The sequence below is a fragment of the Tyto alba genome, unplaced genomic scaffold (assembly GCF_018691265.1).
Source record: "Tyto alba isolate M040663 unplaced genomic scaffold, T.alba_DEE_v4.0 Super-Scaffold_7, whole genome shotgun sequence".
NCBI classification, from domain to species: domain Eukaryota; kingdom Metazoa; phylum Chordata; class Aves; order Strigiformes; family Tytonidae; genus Tyto; species Tyto alba.
This window is the reverse complement of record NW_024881328.1, coordinates 42,182,119-42,203,496: the sequence shown is the minus strand read 5'-3', so window position 1 is coordinate 42,203,496 and position 21,378 is coordinate 42,182,119. Positions and strand designations below refer to the sequence as shown.

General features: G+C 53.0%; 1 protein-coding gene across 4 annotated transcripts in view; it reads right to left on the bottom strand.

Moving 5' to 3' along the window:
- The window catches only part of SH3BP4 (SH3 domain binding protein 4), a 36,741-nt gene extending 18,861 nt beyond the window's left edge, over positions 1–17,880 (bottom strand). The window contains exons 1-2 of one of the 4 annotated variants that reach the window (XM_042784247.1): positions 17,814–17,863; positions 14,074–14,217 (exon numbers count right to left, since the gene is read on the bottom strand). The gene's annotated coding sequence lies outside the window, so the exon portion shown is untranslated. Of the gene's footprint in view, positions 1–14,073; positions 14,218–14,679; positions 14,696–17,813 lie in introns of those variants that run through there. The other 3 variants (XM_042784249.1, XM_042784248.1, XM_033007346.2) reach the window with 3 other exon arrangements.
- Positions 17,881–21,378: the final 3,498 nt, after the last annotated feature.

Below are 21,378 nucleotides of genomic sequence, written 5' to 3'. Positions count from 1 at the left end.
ATCCTACACAACGAATTTACTGAAAATGTCGCTTTTATCACAGCCTCAAAACCTTAAGTAACTCGAGACTACGGAAGCAGTCGCAGAAGAGACTCCTCCTGGAAACCCAGGGGACATGCACAGGGGACACCCCAGCCCTGAAGGAGCTGATGACTGCCTGCTCAGGGAAATGCCAGAAGATGCGCCTGGGAGCACCAACACCAACCAGATCCTGTCATTGCAATGTGCAATGGCCTCCAAAAGAGGCCATTTTTGGCCTTTTTTTTCAGCTAAAATTGACAAATTTTAGCGAACAATCTCATGTAGGAACTTGTGGGTTTTGCCCTGCAGGTTCTTCACCTTCAAGAGCTTCCTCATGACTATGCTACAACACAACCTTGGCCACTGGGCTGAAGTTGCTCAACACACTTCCACCTAGGAGAAAATGATCTGATCGTCTAGAGATCTGTCTGCTTTTTCCATGCTTGTATTAACAGATCCTCCAGCACATACCAGGAGATGAAAAACACAGCATCCTCTACATTGGTAACGTCAGCACTAGGCCCTCTGCAGCCTCCTACAAGACTGGGACAGCTTTCCAAACTGCTGGAGACCTCTTGCTGGCAAGGTGGACAGACGGATGGCTCTTGCAGCTCATCTCTGAGGTCAGTCCCAGAAGGATGGATCCGTGGCTGACTCCCCACTTCCACGACTGGCCACGCAAAGCCCCCGTGAGGGCGGTATGGCCCAAGGTCCTCTCAAGGCACGGTGCAGCGCTGGGAAAGATCACCTTGACTGTGCTGCATCTCCATCACTTACCACCACCAAGGGACCTCCCGCCTGCCCAGAGCAATCACTGCAGGACACCATGGACCTGCAGCACAGCGAGGTATCTTCTGGACATGGGACGCCCTCAGGGGTCTCCAAATATTGGTGGCAGCTGAGTGCCAGCAAGGAACAATAGGTTTTGGTTAGGTGGGAGTACAGGACAATTCCTCTCCTCCCTCTCCTCTGTCCTGGAGACAAAGCATCTCAGCTCCCCACGATCCTGACCTCTTCCGTAAGGCAGTTTCAGCCTTGCTGGTGAAGGTGGGTGGGGAAGACCTGGCTGCTCTTGTTTTTTTCCCCTCCAGAATCTCGGGCCAGGCATTTTGCACGTTCCATGCCAGCAATGCCGCGTACCCTAGTGATTCCTGACCTTGTCGACTTTCTCTTATCTCCTCCTCTTACTTTGCTACTCCTTTGCAAAGCCAATGCTTTAATCTTCAAAAAAGAAAACACAAAAAAATCCCAACCAAAGGTAAACCACCCCTTAAGACAACACAAAACACAAGCTCTTTGTACCAGAAAGAACACATTAGCGTGAACTCACGCATGTCCCGAACAAGCCTTGGAGCTGCCGATACGCCAGAACAGAAGCTGTGTCGGTTTTTTACCTTTTCTAGCAAAAGAGAAGGGACTTGCAGAATTATCAGGACTTGCCACCTCTCTCGTAGCAGCACTCTCATCTCCTAGGGGTTTGCTTTGGACCCGATCCCCACCGTGAGTGGCAAGTGGTGGGGATGCTCATGGGAATGGAGAGCACAGCCTCAGGCTACAGCATCCCTCCCAGCCCCAGGGAATAATCCTGCCTACAAGCTTAAGCTTGGCTCAGCTCCTGCCGGCTGCCAGGTGAGGGCAAGCCAAACACGGCAGGTTTGATGGGGCAGAGGTAGAAGGGAAAAAAAAGATCAAAAAAAGTGATTATGGCTAAACATGTGTTGCCGGTGTCTGCTGGCACCTGGTGTCTGTTACAGCCTCCTTGATGGGGATGTCACCGTTGTGAGCGAAGCAGGAAAGATGGGAAAGTTTCCTTTTATAGCAACTATTTTGGAGCATGAGTCCCGTTGGATATCCATCTCCAACGCTTGACTTTCAAGTGACTCAAATATAGATTAGGCGTCTTTGGAGAGGGCAGGAAGGGGGGGGAGAGAGCTTTCCCTGCAGGACCTCCTGTTGCTGCCAAGCACCCACCCGCTGATTTTGGTCACCCGTGTCCCATACAATCCGCCACAGAGTCAGCAGAAAGCACTGCAGAAGCCAATGAGCCTGGGTCGGGTCCAGCCTGAGAGCCGCTCGTGGCGAGGGAAGTTGGGCGTCTTGGCATCAGGCAGACAGCAGCACAGATGCGCTCAGTGCCAAGGCGCAGGAGGTTCCCAAAGATACAGGTACCACCCTCGAGCATCCACAGCAGCTTCAAAGCCCTCCCCCCAAATCACTGAAAAACGGTGCCAGTGTGGCAAAGGTTTAGAAAGCCTGCAAGCGTAGGAAGGTGCTGGCAGGGGCTGTACGCGGCAGGAACCCTCATAAGGTTTATAGAGCCATAAAAAGGGTGCTCCTGGGCTGAGAGCCCAGCTCCAACTACCCGACAGCAATGCTTCCCAGCAATAAAACCATCACATGCACGCGAGTGCTGATAATCTAGCAGGGAAGTAAATAAAGCTGCGCTTGCCTCCATGGTTTCAAGGCTACCAGAAGCTGCAAGACCACTCACCCCCTCTGGTACCCCCAACAAAACAAGGCAGAGGGATGTGTCCCGTGGCAGAGTCCTCGGTGCAGTCGATGCTGCCAAAACCCCGGCACGGAGAGCGGGGTACCTCCTGGCACACCCTAAGAACAGACTTCTCCATTGCACAAAATCAGTAAAAAAATAAAATTTAAAAAATAGTGTCTGTCCAAACATCTGGTGGTGAAGCAACGTGACCAAAGGAGAAGACCTCAACAGAGAGGGCTCTGCCCATTTTGCAACCTCAGCTGCTCCTCTCTCCCAGGGAAGGACTTGGTCAGTCTTGCCTTGAACCCTCATATATTTTTTGCCTCCACGATGTCCTTCAGCAAGGAACTCCGGGGGTCTGCTGCCCGGGCAGTAGAAAACCCACCTGCACCAGGAACAGGCTCTCACAAGCTCCATCCGATGTCCACTAGCCCTCATATCAGAAGAGGCAGAGTTCAGCCCATATCCATTCTCTCCCTACTGTCTGCTTAATGCTCTTACAAAACTAAAAACACTTCTTAATTCGAGTGGGGCAGTCCCAAAGGTGTTCCCTTTTTTTTTTTAACAGGGAGCTGTGGATGGACCTTCCTCTGCCAAGGTAAGGAGTTTGTTCCAGCCAAGTCTCCACGTGGACCAACAAAAGCATGACAACTCAAAATCATATCCACTGCTGAGGTCCTGGGAGTTAAACATAAAAGCCGCAAACTCAAATTTAAAACCTTTGGAGGGAAGGGGAGCTCAGGAGGGTACCTTCTCCCTCCAAACCCTTGCAGACCCTCCGAAGTCCTTCACAAGCCCAAGAGCTCAGCCAACGGCCGAAGCAAGACTGCCCCTGAGGGGTGCTTCGGGCCAAAAGCAAGGACCAGGTGTCTTTCAAACCAGAGGGACTCAGATTTGAGCCAAATCAGGCAACAGCACAAGCTCACGCAGGCAGTCGGTAGCAGAGGAGAAACAAAACAGAGATTTCCAGAGCCACAATCCAGCTGCTGGCCACACAGACACACTTTTAAAGAAAAAATGGTCTTGTCTGACAACAGACATCCCGCCCATGGCTCACAGTCATCATCCTCTGCCTTGGAAGAGGAGGAAGAGAACTCTTTTTTTTTTTTTTTTTTTTTTCCAGCACTGCAGACTAACCGGCAGGTTAATCTAAGGGCACGTTTGCACCCTGGCACAGATGTCTGCACAAACTGCTCCGGAGCAGGGATGAGGGGGACAAAGCTCTCCAGCTGTTGCCAGCACGCTCTCGGTTGATGGAGGAACGGTAGGAACAGTGTGCTGTGGCCCCACCTAGGATCATCACCAGGAAAAAGCATACGCACCACTCCCTGGGTGATGTTGCAGTGGAAAAGATGTCATGGTCACCCATGAGATCTCGGGTCAACATCCACAAGGAACAGGCTAAGGACAAGGGGAGGGAAAATGGTTTCCTGGCTTCACGGGTGCTCCAAGAACCATCTCATTAACATCTGGTGCACTTGAGGGGGGCCACCCAAACCCCTCCCTCCCCATCTCAAGACACCGAATTAACCGGGGCAATGAAAACTTGAAGCACGGTAAAAGGCTTTCATTGAAAAAATCTTGAAACAACTCACTATCACGCTACCCTTAGGGCCACAGTACCGGCAGTGTCTCCTTACTTAGATAATTTGAATGCTAATTTGGACTTCAAGAGTTGTCAAAAGCTGAAGCAACCGAGTCTGTGAAAAGCTGTGCTTCCCCCCAAATGGAGATGATGACGGAGCTTAACTGCATCAACACTTCAGAGCCCTGTCTCCATCACCCTCCACTAATTTCGTCTTTGTCTGATGGAAAGAAGTAGCTGTTCTCAGCTGAACTGCTGGTGCAATGCGCAGAGCCACGTGCTCTCCTTGTTCCCAGCTGCAAGGTTGGGAAACCAGTCCCACCAGCGTGACCAGAGAAGGGCAGGCACAGGAAAGCCACTTGTGCTCCTGGCTGGGGAGGCTGGCACCATAACAGATGCAGTGACACACAAAGGGGACAACAAAAAGCTCCAGAGATGAGCTAGTCCACCAGAGACGAGCTAGCTCCAACTCAACCGTAGACCAGCGCGTAGCCAACTCCGTGCAGCTCTCCTTGACCGAGTACTCCACCAAGACACATCCTCTCCACACCGACCACTTCCCTGCTCAAAGAACATCAAAGGCTGAACCATCACTCCTGCTCGGTCCTCTGGACTTACCTGACCTGCTCGGCGTTTAAAAAGAGAGGGCTGCACTCCAGACAGATGCCACGATTAAGATGGGGATGTGGCAGCCACCCATAAAGGTGACTTTATAAGCAGGTAGCCAGGACACGGCCGCGGGCCCCAGGTCAGCTGGACTTGCTCCTGACCTCAGTCAGGAGGTCCATTTTAGGGAAAAAAAGGGGTTTTGTTCCCAGCTGGCTGCCTGAGCATGCCCACGGACACTGAGCAGCCACCCCCTAGCAGCCACTCTCTTGTAATGAATAAAACCTCTTTGGATTATCAAACCAAAAAACTCATTCAAGCAATGAGCTCGTGCAAAAGCTTACCCTTGATTTAATATTCTTACACACCTTGCTGATTAGTCCAGGTAACTGATCTGTTGGTGGATTACACAACACCTTCAGCTACGCTGAAAATGCTGACAGGAGCCAAAAAGCATCACGAGCCTGAATTAGGCAGAAACAAATGCAGTCAGCACATTGCAATGAATTTCCTCAAAACAGGGGGGGCTTTTTTAAGCACTTGTCCTTGGTAAACATGTCCAAACCAGATTCCCCACGAGCTGGGTTTAAGCAGCTTAACTCTTTGCTGGAGCTGATGGTCTTCTCATAGGAAAGCAATGTGCGGGGTTAAGATGGACCACGGGTTGCTCGTTCCATGGGATCTACCCAATCCCTGGTCCACAAACCCATGTTGGGAAGAGGGCAAGCTCGTGGGGAGCAGTAAGATCCCGGGAGAGCAAACCCCCCGGTGACGCTGCCATTCAGGAGGTGTAGAGCAAGAAGTGGACGTGAGAACAGATGCCTGCTCCAACCCAGAGCGTGGATTAGGACCTGCTGCAAAAAACTCCCATCTTTCAATTTGATCTCACCTGCAAATCCAGCAAGTTGCAGACCCATCCCAGAAAGCGTTCCTGCTTCAATTCAGAGCATGCTTTTAACACCAGACTCATTACATGGGCACAAAAGACCACGTGGCTAATTAAAGGTGGTTTTTAGGAGCAAACTCCCTGCCTTAATTTAGATTAGAGCTTGTCCACAGGTGGGAATTGGCTTTCCAGGTGCAGGCACCCACCTCTGTCTGGGATAAACCAAAACAGGCTTGTGTTTATGCAACCCAAGAGCAAACGCCACGCCTCACTGTTTAATTAGTTACCCCTGAAATTAAAGCCCGTCAAACTGCACAGAGGCTTCGTGCAACCTGCAAATTAACTTGAGGGGAACGCAACCTGGGAGTGAGAGAGGCCAGATACAATCCAAGCAGTGGCTCCAAGCACTTTCCATAACATCAACAGTGCCACGAAGGGGAAAACCCCAAAATAACACCACCCACCCAGAGTTTGTTGTTTTGGTCTCGCCAGGTTAAAAGCTGCTCAATCCCATCATCATGGGTCAGATGCCTGATAAGAAACCAATTTCATAATTTTAAGACCCGAGCGTTTATTGGAAGGGTTTATCTGCAAACAAAGTTACGCACTTTGACCTGTTTAGTTTTACGTCAGTTAAAACAGCATGAGGCCCTGGTCGGGACGCTCTCAGAATTAATGTGGTATGAAATGAGAGCCTGCGACCATTCTCTGCAGCCTCCACCATGTGCCAATGCCAAAGACATGCTGCTTCTCTGTGCCAGGTCATACTCCTTGACAAAAAGGGTGAGCCATTTTGGGGAAAAGATGCCCCCCTCTACCAAGATGCTTGGGCACAGACACATTAAATTACATAAAATTTGTCAAAATCTCCCCTTTGCTCAAAATCCCTCTTGTTGCCGAAGTGGGGCTGAATCTCGGACAAGGTTTTTGCAGCATTAGTCAATGGGTGAAATGAAAACGACATCTGAAAGTCATCTTAAAGTAATGGTAGATCATTTCCACCCACCCCACCCCTCCCTGCTTAAAGCAGACTTTTTGTGGTTGACCGGAGTCGGTTTCTACAACTCTCTGCACTGAACTTCTCGCCAGCACAAAACACCCTCCCCGTGTGCGCGTCAAACCACGGCGATGCATCTTTGCAAGAGCATCCCCTTAAAAAATGGGCAACTCTAAGCCACTGCAGAGGGAGTATTTCCAAAGGACAAGTTATTCCCTCCGTGCTGTCTCCAAGAGGTCAGCCCCAGGCAAGGCTGCAAGGAGATGTACTTTGCCCCCACTTCCCAAGCCCAAGACACGAGGCCCGGAGCAACCTCCAAGCCTCCCTGATCGAGCCCGAGAGCCAGGTGCTCCCATCCTTCCTGCTGAGATTTCTAAGAAAACACACCACACCGCCGAATTTCGGATTACTGCAGCCTGAAGTAGGGGTGAAGCATTTCTCAGCCGTGGTACGGGGTTGTCTTAGGACAACACAGAAGCGCCCGTGTTAGAGGAAAAAAAGACAAAGCCGCTGCTGACAGCCAGACAGGGCGATACAGAAAAGCCCAAGGCTTGTCCATTTTCTCTAGAAGAACGCCTCATTTTAGAAAGCGAGGACTAAAATCAGGTTAAAAAGCCACACGTATTCAGGGACAGATGCTGAATGTTGGCCACGTGCAGCAGAGAACCTGCTCCGGTTTTTGATTTCTGTGGAAAGCAACTTCAATCCCACCACTAGCTCTCCTTCAAGGCTACTTTGATAACCACAGCGATGCGTGCATTTTAATTTTGGCTCTATATCTAAAGCACGGGTTGGAATCTATAAGCAGCAGGCTCTTGGCTACAGAAGACAATTCCAGGTACAACCAACATGCCAGGGCACCATCCATGGCCATCTTCACCATCTCACCTAGACAACACCCCCTTTTCTCAGCATCTTTCACAGCAACACCCTGGATTTTCTGCCCTGTAGGATCAAACTCTTCCATATCTCAATGCCACTCGTGTCCAGAAACACAGCAGATCTCGGGGCCAGCAGTGGAGCAGCTCTGCAAGGAGAAGCAGAGGAGGCAGCAAGGGCTTTCCAGGAGCTGAGGGATGCTCTCCAGCACAACCAGCTGATGCCCACACGCAGCCTCAAGGACTTTGCTCTCAAAGGGCAGGATCAGGCCAGAATTAGACATGCTCTCGATGGGAAAAGAGAGCCTAAATATCAAACCAATGCAGATGGATTTTTTTTTTTTTTTTTTAATTAAAACTTGCTTGAAGTGACACATAAAAGTAGTGAAATCCCAGGCACAGCTGACACACACTAGGACAGATTTATATTTAGAAGAACTACTTAAGTACTTGATCAACAGGAAAGAAATGGAAACTTTTTGGCAACGTCCAGGAGGAGAAAACCAAGGGAGAAACAGCCACTGCCACCCATTATTACCAAGGGCAACATCCACTGGCATTTTAGCCCCCCAACTCTCACTTTTACACTGAATCCAGCATTTTGTCCACACATGATGCTAACAAACAACATTTACAGCTCCCAGGGCCCATGTAAAGACTATCAACCGAAACTCATCGTGTGCATTTACACGACAGCTGCAATTATTTTTTTTTTTTTTTTAAATTTTGTGCTTACTACTGTCAGCTTAGTTTTCAACAGGACAACTAATAACGTGTTAGTACTTCAGCATAAAGCAAATATACTGACGTGATAAAAAAAGTGCCATTTCCAAGTTTTGCAGACTGAAGTTTAAAGAGAGATAAAGCAGAGCACCGAAATAAAATATAATCCCATCAAAATCTGCTGTTTCTTCTGACACATTATTCATTTGGGAGCTTTTAGTTCAGAAGTCAGAGACGTGCTTAGCCGGATATCCGAATGTCTGCTGGGCTTCATCCCAAATTTCTCTAGCATTACTCACATTTTTTTGTGCAGGAAGAGGGATGAGGATTTTATGCTTAAAGGCAAAAGGGGGGAAGAGGTGTTTGCAGCACCGTGTAGGAATTATAATTGTTAGGGCTCAGACCTCTGGGTACAAATGACCCCTACGCATCCCATCCACAGGAGGAGAAAGAAACAAGGCTGACGCTCGGATTCCTTTGCACTACTGGGGACCCGGGGAGGAGCTGGCCAGAGGATGCTCAGCCCAAAGGAGGATGCTCTGCATACAAACATCTCGGCAGTGACCAGCAGCATCGCCTCCGCCTGCCAGCCAGCCTCCCCGCAGGGAATTACCCTCTGCCCTGATTTCACAAGCTGAATTGCCTTACAACAGCCTTAAGCAGGGAACCACCCGCCCTTTCCCAAAGCCAAACCCCTCTCCTTCCCCCTCCAAGCCAGGGGACCATCTGAGGCAGCACTGGCATCACCGCCTTCCGGCCACAATCCCTTAAAATATTAGGCCAAATTGCAAATATTTTTATTCTTTTCAGCCTGCCCGACTGCAGAGTGATCTGGACACAGCGATTCATCCCCCGCCTCTCTCCCAATGCACTTTTAAAGTGATTTTAGAGCCCATTTTTGAACACACAGGCACCACGACCGTAGAGACCACGGTTCAACCCTCAGATTGTACTGCTGTACGAACCCAGGCAACGCCGATACTCCGTGCCTCAGTTTCCCCCCCCCAGCGTTACCCACTGGTATCCAAACCCCTCAGGACATGCAACCCTTCCCCGTTACCTAAAGGATGCATCTCCACCTGCCTGCGCTGGGGTTTCCCATTGTGGCCAGGCAGCAGGAGAACCAGCAGCAGGATGGCAAGCAGCTTTCCCCTGGAATGCTTGTAAGGTGATGGTTTAAAACAGGGGTCAACACATGGAGGTAAAGCCAGGACAGAAAGGTCACCCCCCACTGCAGGGCAACTGTAGACAGGGGGTTAAACTCACTCCTCCCTCCCCAAATCCCCGCTGCAGGGCCCTGCATTCCTCTGCTCAAACAGCGTGCTGGGCTAAAGCTTTTTTTTGCTCACTGTTTCCATGCCCAGTCATGTCCTGCATCCTGGATTTGGTGAACATTTTAATAGCTCCTATTAATAGGCAGAGCAGGAGGCAGAGAGGGACCAGCTGCTCTGGCCAGTCGCATCTCCGAGGAGCCACAGGGCTGTCCTGCTGCAGGGCAAGGTGCTAAAAATCAGGAAGAGGAGCAAAAAAAAAAAAAAAAAAAAAACAAACCACAAGCCCTGCTCACTCACCCACCCACCCACGAGATGAAGCAGAGATTGAGAAACTCAGTGGCCTTCAAACCCCTCAGTTCAAGGGATTTCAGGCACAGCCTTGAAATAGGATTTCTCTCTGCTAGATAATTGCAGGTGCTGGCAAAAGGACACTCTTGTACAGCCCCAAAATCAGCCGGCACTGCACAGCAGTTGCACTGCACCGGGTGCAACCACGTGTGCGGTACGAGCCAGGAATGGGATGCACACCCCCCCACCCCAAAAAGCATTTGGGATCTGTGCTCAATATCAACGCGGGTATTTTTTGGTTTTCCTCCTGGAAAAACACCTCACATTCCCAGCGGGTCCACAAGAGGGGATGCACTGGAGACCACAACACATCCCCTGGGGACCTGAATGAGTCAGTGTGTCCACGCTGTCACCGGGGTGGAGCTGTGGCCTTGTTTCATGGGATCCCACCAGGCACTGCAAGAGTCCAGATGGACCGTCTGGCTAATTGAGTTAATTAAAGAGTTTTTCAGCAGCAATTAACTTTCAGGCACGCCGCTCCAGCACGGCTCCAGCTCTCTCTAGGGAGCACGGGCCACACCTTGGGAGCAGCGGGAGAGACGGGAAAAATGACTTGGAAGGGAAAAATTACTTGGAAGCACTTATTGATGGCACCAAGCTGTTTCTCAGCCCCATTTGCTGACTCCAAGTACATTAAAAAAGAACAAAAAAAATCCCCCCAAAACACCCCCAAGCCCCAGAAATTCCCCAAATCTTAATTTTTTACTTCCAAGCTGAGCAGAACAGAACCCACATGCCCAGCAGAGCTGGAGAAGACCCAGGCAAGGCTGTGGAGGGTGGATGCATGGAAGGAGATGCACCACGCTGATGTCCTATATCCAGAGCACCTTTCCCTTGGTCTGGAGCAAAACAGATGTGCTGAGCTCCAGGCAATGAGCAACACTGCCCGTAACTCCTAGGATGATTAGCTGGTCAAGGCCAGAGCCAGCAGCATGGGCTATCCATTTTGCTGACGAGGTAATCACCATCTCCCAGGGACAGTAAATACTTGGTCTGTCTGCGGCCCTTGCCTGGAGATAACCAAGCAAAACGCTTGCAAATGCCGAAAGAAAGGCTTGCTTTTTGGCTGCTGCTGTTTTGTTCCCCAACAAGGACAGCTGCTACAAAGTACTAGAAAGGAGCCGGGTCCCAGGAAGGTGGTATTAAAATAAAAACAGCAAAAAAAACAACACCCAAAAAACAACCCACCCCATTGCTGGGGACCCCCTGCTTTCATCCCCTTTCCCCAACAAACCTATTTGCCCTCCTCTGTTCAAGCAAAGGTGGGATGAATGCCTACAGAGGTACCACTCATCCGGAAATTATTCCAGGCAATCTGCAGCCAAAAGCATCCACAGGTGAGGAGGAGCCAGCACTCAGGAAGAAAAGCTGCAGGATGCACCCGTACATCCCCTCCCTCCTCCTCCTCTTTTGCGGGATGCACCCACACAGTGTTGGTTTTGTTTTTATTTTTATTTTTTTTTCCCCCCCCTAACTCCAAACGTTATGAATTGCCAAGGACTGGTTGCTCCCAGACCACGTGCATCCGGGAATACTCCCTGCCCTTTCTTACGGACTTTAATAGCTTAAACTGCACCAAAGGCGCAGCCACACGCACAGGAAAAATAAATAAATAAAATGTGAAGGGTAGGGGTTTTTTGTCAGGAAAGGGGGGTTAAAAAAAAAAAAAAAAAAAGCATGAGTTTCGAGAAGGGAGGCAGGGTGCTTGGGGGAAGAGAGAGCAATTTCCAAGGCTGGGTTTGCATGCACACTGCCGGCTGGGAACCGCTACTCGGGCCGGCGGAGAGCAACCCCACCCCGGCACGGCTAATCTGATGGCAGGTTTTCAGTGGGGCAGCCAGGATGCGAAGGGCTGGGGAGGGAGGCTGGCGAAGGGGGGAAAGAAAGCGAGGAAATGCCACAGAGGTGAGGACGCTTTTTCTGGCCGGGCGAAGGCTTGTTTTGTTTCCCTCCCTTCAGCTAGCTGCCATTTTCCGGAAGCTGGATCAGTTACAAAAAAATAAAAAGTTTCTCTTTGTTTAATTATAGCTGCGGTAGCCCTTGGGCCGAGGGAGCCAGTGTCCCCCCTCCCCTGCTGCTCTGGGAACGGATATCAATGAAGAGGACAGCACAGGAGCCGGGAACAAGGCGGGACTTAAAGTTTTAACGTCTCCCCACAAAGACCCAACCCCAGCTCAAACAGATTATTTTTACTCCCGGAGGGACGCGAGACCTGGGAGGCTTCGGTCTCAGTTCCCTGGGCCACTGCCGCATCAGTTATTCAAATTCCTGCTCTTTTTCCTCCTTTCCTCTACCCTTTACCTGGCGTGGGTGGTTTTTTAGATGGACAACTCGAGCACCTTCTCCCAGCACGCCGAGCGAACTGACAGATGCTCCGGCCAGCCCCGGCGCTTGCCAAAGCCACGTCTGCCAAGAGGTCCAACCCAACCCATCCCTGGGCTTATTCCAGATTCATCCCCCCCCCCCCCCCAACTCAACGTGACATGGCTCGTGCTCCCTCCCACCCGCACCCCCCCGAGCCCCCCGCAACGACCGTCAAACACCTCCTGCCTTGCTTTTCCCAGCCGACCGAGCCAGGGACGCACCATTGTTCAACTCCAAAAAAGCCTTTTCTGTTCCTAAGGAAACAGCCGGCGTCGTTCAAACAAGGCCACACACCATGCAGACGCCTTCCCCCCCCCCAAAAAAAGATGACCTAAAGCACTTTATACGGTGAGGCTGGCCAGGCAGAAAGGGAGAAGGGCGGCTGCTGGATTTACCCCCGGAGAGCAAACCGGGGAGAGGGCAGGGATAGCGCTGCACCGGGCTCGTTTGCAGCACGGGATGAGCAACCCAGCCTAACGACCACATACCGCAGCCGCGTCTCTTTGCTGTGTGGAGAGGGGGCTTTCTGGAGTCAGCTAGAAAACATCTGGTTTTGCTTCCTGGCAGCGATCTCCCCTCTGGAAAATGATGGGATGCTCCCCAAGGCAACCCTCCTGCGGGGCAGGAGGGGGCAGAGGAAGCAACCTCAAAGCCTGCAGAGAACTGTGAAAAGGAAAGGCTTCCATATTTTATTATTATTATTATTATTATTATTATTATTATTATTATTATTATTATTATTATTATTATTATTATTATTATAGTTTTCCCCCATCATTTAATAGGACTGCAAACCAGACGTGCATTACCATCTCTCCAACTTGTGCCAAAGCACCCAGATGAAGAAACACAGGCAAGATTCTAAAAAAAAAAAAACAAAAAAACAAAAAACTCATCCACCTTCCGCCTTTGCCTTTTAATATCTACAGGTTTGAGGCTACGAAGTTGCTCTCACATCCATCATCCGCACACGAAGACGGCGTGCGTCAGCCGAACTGTCGCCAGCAAAAAGGAGATGGGGTGCAACGTGCACCGCCTTCCTGCTGATGGGTCTGAAGCAACACCTCGCCCGGGCAGAGCAGGAGCACCTACTCACGTAGGAGCACGCAGGAACATTTAGCCCTAGGACTTGCAATTCCTTTTCTTCTATCGGTAATGAGAGCGTTACGCTCCCCAGCAGCCTGCTGATGTGCCAGCTGGGAATGACTACCTCTCGGCACCAAAAATAATCCCTTGCACAAATCTAAATGAAATCAGCAAATTAAAAATAGAAATACTTTGCGTGAGTGGGGGACAGACGTCGACCAATGGGTTTGTAATGGAGGAGCAGCAGACTGGCTGGCCCACAGACAGCGCTACGTTTCCACCAAAAAAACGGGATTAAAGCCAGTAGATGCTGCTTTGTGGGATACCAGTGATCTCTTCAAAAAACATGCACCTCACCCAAAACGTCAACCTTCCTAGCAGAGGAAGAAAAATGTGAATCCAAAGACAGGATGAGAGAGAGTTGGAAGTTTTACGGTCAGCTCTTTGACCCATCAAAACCCAATTTTACCCTGGAAACACCATCAAAACGCACAGGGGAACGTGGCTGCCTGCTGGACCTGCAAACTGCCCAGAGTAGCAAAGGGATTTCATGTGCTCCTTCATTTTCCTGTTGCTGTCAGCCAGCAGCATACACACCCTCCCACACTTTTCTTTACAAGCCCAAGGGAGCCGAAATACACTGAAATCACTTGATTCCCAAGGACCACTGGAAGAAATGAGGACCACGGGAAGGGATAGATGCCACAGGTACCCTCAAAAATTACCCCTTGGCGTGGATCTGCGGATGTTTCTGGTGTTACTGGGACCTGGGACATCACCCGAGCGTTCAGTGAAAACCAGATGCGACTCTGACCTGCTGGGAGCAAGCCTCTCCACCTTGTTCAGAAAGCCGAGTCTCTGTGCTGGAAGGAGAGGGGCTTGTCAGGACATGCATGTGCCCACTGGAGGATCTGCTCCCATCAGCCAAAGTTACAGGTCCTGCAAGTGCTTTCTCCTTCTGTATTTTTAAAAAAAAAAAAAAAACCAAACATTATTTACGGCCACAAAGCGAGCTCGGGCTGCGATTTGCACTTTTGAATTTAATAAACCCCGCAGCTCCGTAATTAAGGAGCAAGGCTGCCCTTGCATCCCCGTGCCAACCCTTCAGGTCCTTTTGGGAGAGAAATCGGACCCGTCCTCTCGGCGAGGAGCAACCCCAGCACACCCGGGGTTTCACTGCCCCTCTGGGCTTTGCTCCCAAGTCACGTCCACGGCGGGCGGCGGGTTTTTCCCCGTGCCAGCTCCGTGCTCCCTGCCCCGGCCAAGGCTGGCACGGTGCTTTTGACGTCCTCTAACAATGACAGCCCTGTGCCCAGACGCCGGCCCCTCGGCAGGGTTAACGCCGGGCTTGTTCGCAAGAAGGGAGCAAAAGCGAAGCATCCCCCCCCCGCTCGCACCGGGACCAGGAGCGCGCTCTAACGTTTTGTGCTTTCGAAGGCGAAATCTCATTCCGCGTGTTTTCGGGAGCAGCCCCGGTGGGTCCATCAGCTGGCACTGACGGCGAAGATGCCTCCCGAACAACGGCGGGGCATCGTCCAGAGGGCAGGGCACCCCAGGCAGCACATCGCTCTCGATAAAAATCTTGCTGCATCCACCACCTCCCGCCCCAGGCTGCTCCTGCAAGCCTGCATCAAATCCCCTGCAACGAACCCACCAGCCTGGCACAGGGCCTGGCGTTTTGCTGCAATGCAAGGAGCACGCTACCCGGTGCTCGGCATCCGCAGCCACACGCTCGTGATGCTACCGAAGCCACCTACAAAAACCTAACGTTGGCCTCTGTCCCGTCACCTCCAGGACTTCCCCTCCGAGCCGCTTTCAAGAGCAAACCGGACCCAAAGCCCTGAAGAACGTTTCGCTGTATATATCCCACTTAAGCGCAAACACATTTTCCAGCAGGCTGATCCCTCCTCTTTCAAGCTCGCCGCTCATCACTAAAGGGAGCCAACATTTGGCTGCAAAACTCCTCGAGGAGTTGCCATCCACGGCCAACGTGCAAAAAACGCCCAGCCCTCTGCTCGGGGGAGGCCTCCACCACCACGGACACCCCTCCCCGATGCTGCCGGGTGCCCCAACACTGCCCAACCCAGCCCTGCCACCCCAAAGCACGCCCTTTGCAGGGACAGCAAACCTCCAAGCCGCTGGAAACCCATCCCACCTCCTCAGCATCTCCCGGGGGGACCTCCAGAGCAGCTTGCTGAGCTCAGGTGTTTTCAGAGTTTTGGAAAGGAGAGGAGAAGCAGGTGCCAAACCTGAGGTTGAGAGACTCCAAGGCGAGGTTATTTGCATTCGTTTCTGTTTCAGCTGCTGTCAGAAATCCACCCCACCCCACCAGAAGGCGATGCAACTTTCAGACCTCTTGAAAATAAGAGGTATAAAGAGGATGCAAATTCCCCTTCACGTCCTGATCTCTACAGCTGCTAGCTCCCTTTGCGCAGACAGGCTTCTGTGATGAAAAGCTTCTTGCCGTATTTAAATGCTTTTCTCATTTAAAAAAACGCAGTGTCTAAACCACCTCCTTAACATAGATACAAGCTCTTCTGAACAACCCCACCAGGCTAAAATAAATATTTTGCTTCGCAAATAGTTTTCCTCTCATTAAAATGAAAACATAATTAGGATGTCAAGCACAGAGGCAAGCAGCGGCTGCAATCACTCCACGCTGCTCAGGCTTTATTTGATTAAAAGTAACGACGCTGCTATTTTTGAAAAGCACACTCTCTTCCACGGCCCGACTGGAGGCATTTTGTAAATATATATATATATATATGTATATGGAAAGCTGGCATCTTTGCCAGCAAAAAATCCCCACCCGGGAGGACACGCGCTCAGTGGAAGCTGCCAGGCCCGTGGCGTGGGGCACCAGTGAGCACCGTGGGCAACCGTGTCCTCTCACTGCTCGTGGCTGGGGGTGTTAAAGCTCGCTGTAGGAAAATCACAGCGACCCTGGGCGAGCACCTAACCGTTGGGAAGGGTGAGAGAAAAGGAGAAAAGAGAGGGGAAAAAAAAAAAAAAAAAAAAAAAAAAAAGAGAGAAAAGGTGCTATCAGGGATTTTGCATGAGGGCACCCACGCAGGGTCCGGTAGCGACGCTGCCACACGGGAGCAAGAGCCAGGACGAGATGCAAGTATTCAGAGCTACAAGACATTGTTCTCAGTAGCAGGGTGGGTTTTTTTTTTGTTTTTAAGCAAATCTAAGCATCCTGTTGGTGCAGTTCGGCACTAGGAAATAAAGGACGAGTCATTTTTCCAGAGCGGAGGGGGACGTTTCTCTATCTAGACACGGACACCGACACAACGCGCATCCCCCTCCAACTTCTACACAAGCTGCCGCTCACGCTCGTTAGTAGCCATGCCTTAATTATGGCAAATCTCAGGTACTGTTAGCCAGGAAAGGCAGGCTGGAGGGGAGGTGATGGGCGTTACACGGGCTTCCTCAGCATTCCCCCCCCCCGGCAGAGCACGGATGCTGCGCTGGGCACCCGCACGCTCCTGCATCCCACCTCCTTTTACACCCCTGGGGCCGCAACTGGCTTCGATGCAACGCGGCTCACCTAGGGCTGAGGCACAAAACCAGCAACCCAACCACCACCGTCCCGCTGTTGACAAAAAAAAAGAAATAAAAAAAAAAAAAAAAAAAGAAAAAACCAGCCCCAAACTCACAGGGAACGGCCCACCCGTGGCTGATGAGATAAGGAAGGAAAGAAAAGCCAGCCCAGCCTCCTCCGGCCTCAGCTGGGCGACATCACCTCAAATTTAGGGGCCAAACCCATCAGGAAATTCTTGTCCCCGGAGGACACCCGGCTGTCACGGGGTCCTCGGTGGGTGCCGGGGTGCCCACCCTGGGACCTGGCCCCCATCACCCCCCCCCCCCCCGGGTCCCCTGCCAGTGGGACAACAGGTCTGGGGCCAGGCTGGCGAGCAGGAAGCGCTGGCAGGGTGGCTAGTGAGCGGGGGAGGTGGGCAAGCACCCCCCTCCCCCCAAAAAGCAGGCGATGCTCCCAGGCGCATGCAAAAGTTTTCTCGCAGCAGGCGTGTCCGTGGGGGGGGGGGGGCTGCAGGAGTGGGGGGCAGAGAGCCCGAAGCACATGCTGCTGGAAGGGGGGGGGGGGGGGGGTGTCCCCCATCCCTCGCACACCTCCACCGCGCACACCCGCGGGGCGATCGCACCCACGCATCCCGCGCCCCCCCCCCCGCAGACGCGCCCGCGCCGCGCCCCCCGACCCCGCGCAGCTTTCCACACGCACACCCACCCGGCGTGGCGTGGCGTGGCGTGGCACCCCCCCGCGCAGCCCGGGGTCACCGGAGGCGCGGAGCCCGCACCGGCCGAGCTCGGGAGCCGCTTTCCCATCCGAGCGCGGCGTGGCGGGGGGGGGGGGGGGGGACACGACACGACACGACACACGACATACACACGACGACTCCCGCCGCTCGCCCACCCGGCGCCACCGCCACAAAGTTTTCCGTGGACGGCGGGGCGGCACCGAGAGCCCCCGTGGGGAGCTGCTCCCGCCGGTGGTGCCCCCCACTCCCCACGGCACCACAGCGCGGTGCTTACCTGGGACCGGGACCGGGACCGGGACCGGGACCCGCTCCCGCCTCCCCGCCGGGCACGGGCCGCGCGCGCCGCCCGCCCCGCCCCGCCCCGCGCCGCGCCCGCGCTGACGTCAGGGGGCGGGGCCAACCGCGGGAACCCACACCGTCCGTGGGAGCGTGGGGGGGGTGGGGGGGGGGTGTGCTGAGATGGGAGGGAGCGAGAGCACCCCCCCCCCCCCCGCTAAGGGGGAAGGAGGAGGTTGGGGGGGGGGGGGGGGTGGTGGTGGTGTGGTGCGTAACACGCGTGGGGTGGGAGTGTCCGTGTGCGAGGGGCAGCCAGCGTGGAAAACGCGGGTGCGCGGGCGCCCTGTGCGAGGGGCGGTCCTCGTGCTAAGCGGGCGTGCGTGGGGGCTTTGCGGGGGCAGCCTTGGTGCCGAGGAGAGCCCCCGCACAAAGCGCTCCCCCGCAGGTGGGGGCCATCGCTCGTGCACGGGGGGTGCCGCGGCGCCGTGCGTGGGAATCACCGCGGGCCCTTTTCCGTGTAAACCGGGCGATTTAGGTTTTACAGGCTGGTTGTTAGGTCTTGAGGGTTTTTTTTTGTTGTTGTTTTGGTTTGTTTTTAGTTTTGGGGGGTTTTTTGTTTTTTGTTTTTTGGGTTTTTTTTGCATTTTCATGCGTTTCTGCGAGGGCAGCGAAGCGGCGTGGCGCAGCCCGTGCTGGTGGAGCTCACCGTGCCCATCCCGCATCCCCATGCTGTCTGGGACCGGAGCAAAAATCCCCCCAGTGCTCCTCTCCCGGGATGGGAATTCCTGCAAGAGGGAAGAAACACGGAGGAAAACGCTAAAACAAAACCTTTATTCTTATTAAAGCAACAAGTCGCGCGACCCCATTTCTTGAGTTAACCACGGTTTGAGGAGGCGGCTTCAAAGCTTGAAGCGGCTCCAACCCCGAGGCAGCCAAAGCCAAAATAAAAAAAAAAAAAAAAATCAAAAAACAAACACTCTGTGCTCGTTAAAACCCCATGGACTAATTGAGCATCACACCCTGGCGCTGCCCAACAGGGATGCTGGGGTATCGGGAGCAAGAAACAAGTCGGGGATGGATGCAACGTGCAGCTGGAGATGGTGGCCACCGATACCATCCCGGTGGCCATCTCGTGTTGGAACAGCCTTGGAGAAAAGCGGCTGGGCGAGAAATATCGGGGCAAGCAGGCCCTGTGAGCAGAAGGGCCCGGGCTACGCGAGCTGCCGCTCTCCCTACCCGCTCCTTGTTTTTTCCTGGGTTTAATCAGGATCCGATGATTAAATTTCCTCTTCCTGGTGTTGGCTCCTCCTGCTCCCAAAGTTCCAGCGCCGCAGGAGGAGACGGGGTTTTCGCCAGGGCGAGAGGAAAGCGGGGTGGCAGCCGGGGGGGGCTGCGAGTCCTCGCGTGGCCAAACCCCATCCCGGGTGGCAGCCGGGGCTCCCCGGCCTCATCCAGCCCCTTCGGCAGCTCCGTTTAGCGAGCGCAAACGAAACGAGCCGTGTAACCGCTTCAAAGCACCCTCGGGAGCTCGTTTCTGTTGCCTTGTTTTGGGAGGTTTGGGGTTTATCAAAGGAAAGCTCCCTTCAGCCGGATAGCCCGGTTCTCTGATTGCAACGGGGCATTTTCGGCTCGCTTTGCTGGGGTTAAGCGTGCGGCTGGGCTGGGTGCTGCTCCTGTGCTGGCGGCCGGTGCCGTGCGGGGACCGGGGTGTTGCTGCCGTCTGCACCTCAGCACCAAGCCCGGGGCACCCAGACCAAAGTGCTCCTGTCCCTCTGTTTCTGCACGTGTTGTGCAAAACTCTGATTAAAAGTGTTATTTGAGCTGCTGGTTTATTTACCTCTTACATCCTTAGTCCAATTTCATTGCTCTCTCATACCATCAAGTCCAAAATGACTTCTCTCATTAGATGCTTTTACGTTAGAAATACTGAAGTATCAAATCTCAGTATCGAAACAGCTTCCTGTGCCAACCAGCTGATGTTTCACAAAATTTATTTATTGTCCTGCTTCACTTTTAAATTAGTTAGTCCGTGTTAGGGGTAAATCACACCGTCCTCTTCTGTCCCCAGCAAAGTTTAAAACGACTTTTCCTTCTGTGCCGCCCAAACCCCAGTTTATTCTTACTCATGTTAATCATTTCCTAAACAGCCGCAGCCCTGAGGAGTAGCAGTGCAGATCTCTGGATCGTCCCAGCTGATGCCTCGAGTGGCTTTGGGGACAAAAGTGTCTTTTCCGATGTGCTTGCTGCTGGGCTGGAGGAGGTGTACGTGCATCTGGCGTTTCAGCTCAGCCAGCCTCGTGATCCCTCTGTGTTAAGCCCGCGTCTCCAGGCGGTAAAACTGAACTTGAACTCCAAACTGTCAGCTTAGTTGAAAATTGGCGCTTTGTGCGCCGCAACCGCTGCCCACCCTGGGAGTTGGGAGCTGATCCCCACGTTAGGCACGTCGCTGGGGGGGGAAGGTCCGGCCAAACTGGGGCAGGAGGGATGAGCATCCCATCCCGCATCTCACCCCCCCTCTCTGCTTCACCACAAGCCTTTCGCAATGCCCAGAAGCAGCTCGGAGCAATAAGGGGCCGTGGGGTATTTGGTCGCAGGGTGGGTGCTGTACGTGGCAGGGACCAAAATCCGTGGGTAGGAGAGAAGAGGCTCCCCCAGTATCCTTCCAGCAGGCGCTGGTGGGGGCTGCCCCCGGGTTCCTGCCTCCCTGCCCTGCTTCTCCCCTTGTCCTGTCTGCAGCTGCCTTCTGCTGCCGTATCCCCTCTGCTCCCACCACGACCACAGAGAGCTGGGAGAGGGAGCTGGGCACAGCAGCAGAGCCGTCCCACCTTTGGATGGGTGCCACTCTTGTTTCCCCTGGCAGGAAGCGATACCGGTGAGCAATTAGACCCGGACAGGATGCCCTAACGAGCTCAAGCTTTTATACAGCGCTGGAAATTAATCTTGCAGGAATTCCATGTTAAAGTTCACGTCAAAGACTTTCTCTGTCCATTCGCCCATGGTGTTTTTGAAGCGCTTACACAAAGCTGAATGGTAATTGTCTGCGTTTGCCTAAATAGTGCTTAAGGAGAAGGGCTGGTCCGGGATGACACACCCATGACTCCGATCTGTGAGGGTATCTGGCTCTCTCAGAAAGAGAAGGAATCATCTTTGCTCTGATGCTGCCTTTGAAATTGCAGATGGAAGCTGGACATCTGCTTGGCTTGGAGGAAAATACTGAAACGTGCTGCCCTGCAAATGCACCCGGGTCTGATGAGCACCAAACCCCTCGCCGGGGCTGAAAGCGCAGAAGGATGCTCTTGCAGGTGAAGCGGTGGCTCAACTGCTAACGTCGAGCTCCCGAAACCTTGCAGATGGGAGTGTTCCCACATCTAAGCCTAATAAAATCTACTTCCCAAATGGAATCTAATAATAAAATCCTGGCCCTCGGTGGGAGTGTCCGAGCTCCCGCTGCAGCCCGGGTTTGTTGCAGCCTGTTGCTACGCGCTGGAGGGAGCGCTTTTTCCATGAGCCTCCAATTTTGGTAGGAGTCCAGCAAATCCCTTTGCCTGTATCGTGCTATATAG